Consider the following 1275-nt stretch of genomic DNA (forward strand, 5'->3'; position numbering starts at 1 on the left):
TCTATTCCTGCAATTATATCAGCATCATGTTCAACCAAACAGGCCCAGGTTTTTATACTTATAAGTTAATAGTGAGTAAAATGAAAAGAAAATCATTATATTTTATTATAATTACCTTTTTTGGACGTTTTTGTTTGATGGTAAAATATTTCCTGTGGCTCAAAAACCTTACAGTGTTTTATGACAGTAGATAATTTTCGTTTTGTCTTATCTCACAGCTTTAGTGTCAAATATCTGCTTTAGTTACTGATTGATTTCCACTGAAGCGTTCTGAGGTTCAGTGTGTTTAAACCAAAGACCACGGTCCCTGCTGCGCTGTGATACGTGTCAGACACACGACTGTGTTGTGTGTCAACAGAGATTGAGGGGCAGCTCCAGCAGGTGGCCAGTGTGTACACCTTATCTGACGGTCACGCCGTCTGACGGGCTACGTGCTCACTTTGCTTCCAGCAGCAGCAGCGTGCAGCAGACTTCACCGCCTGCTCTGGGCCCCACGGGCCTCTCCAGCTGATTGTGTCTGTTCAGTAAACCAGAGAGGCCACGGTTTTGGACTCAGGTCTACATCACCTCTGATGGTGTCAGCAGTTCCACAGGATTCAGGACTCCAGTCACCTCACAAGAGCTAAAGTGAGGTACGAGGATAAGGATTGTACTTCAGCTTTTAAAGTATAATGTACACAAACCAATCAAAGGTGTATTGTGGTATTTGAAAAAAAATAAATAAAAAAAAGTTAATATCAGATTAATGGTTATGTAGGTAGAAACCGATGTACCGAGAAGTTCAAATACTGCTCTGGACATGAATCAGAGTCAGAGTTCCTACAGTGAAGCGTACGCAGCTAAAAGAGTTCCAGCAACTGATACTCACAAATGAACAGAGTAGCCTTCTACGAGCAGAGTAAAGTGCCGTAAAACAAATTAACAGATCGGTCAAGCCGCGTCCATCGGCTGTGACGAAGTTAAAGAAAGGGTTAAAACCAAACCTGTACACGTGAGTGTTGGTCACATTAGGAGGGAAACGGGATTTTCCTTCACTCGCTGCTTCTGTTCCCAAAGTGGAGCAGGATGTAGAAAAGATGAGGAAGAGGAGAGAAAGAAAAGGCTACAGGGCTTGTTGGCACCAGAGGGTGTAAAAGGGGGAGGGGGTGAGGAGGGGTGAGGAGGGGATGGGGAGCAGCCCTGACAAAAAAAAAAACCTGCTCACAAACACCCTCCAGATTTCTTTTCCTTTCATTCCTCCGACCCTCTCATCTCCTCCTCCCCCCTCTCTCTGCC

Source organism: Cynoglossus semilaevis, chromosome 8 (genome assembly GCF_000523025.1).
Source record: "Cynoglossus semilaevis isolate Cse_v1.0 chromosome 8, Cse_v1.0, whole genome shotgun sequence".
In the NCBI taxonomy this organism is placed as follows: domain Eukaryota; kingdom Metazoa; phylum Chordata; class Actinopteri; order Pleuronectiformes; family Cynoglossidae; genus Cynoglossus; species Cynoglossus semilaevis.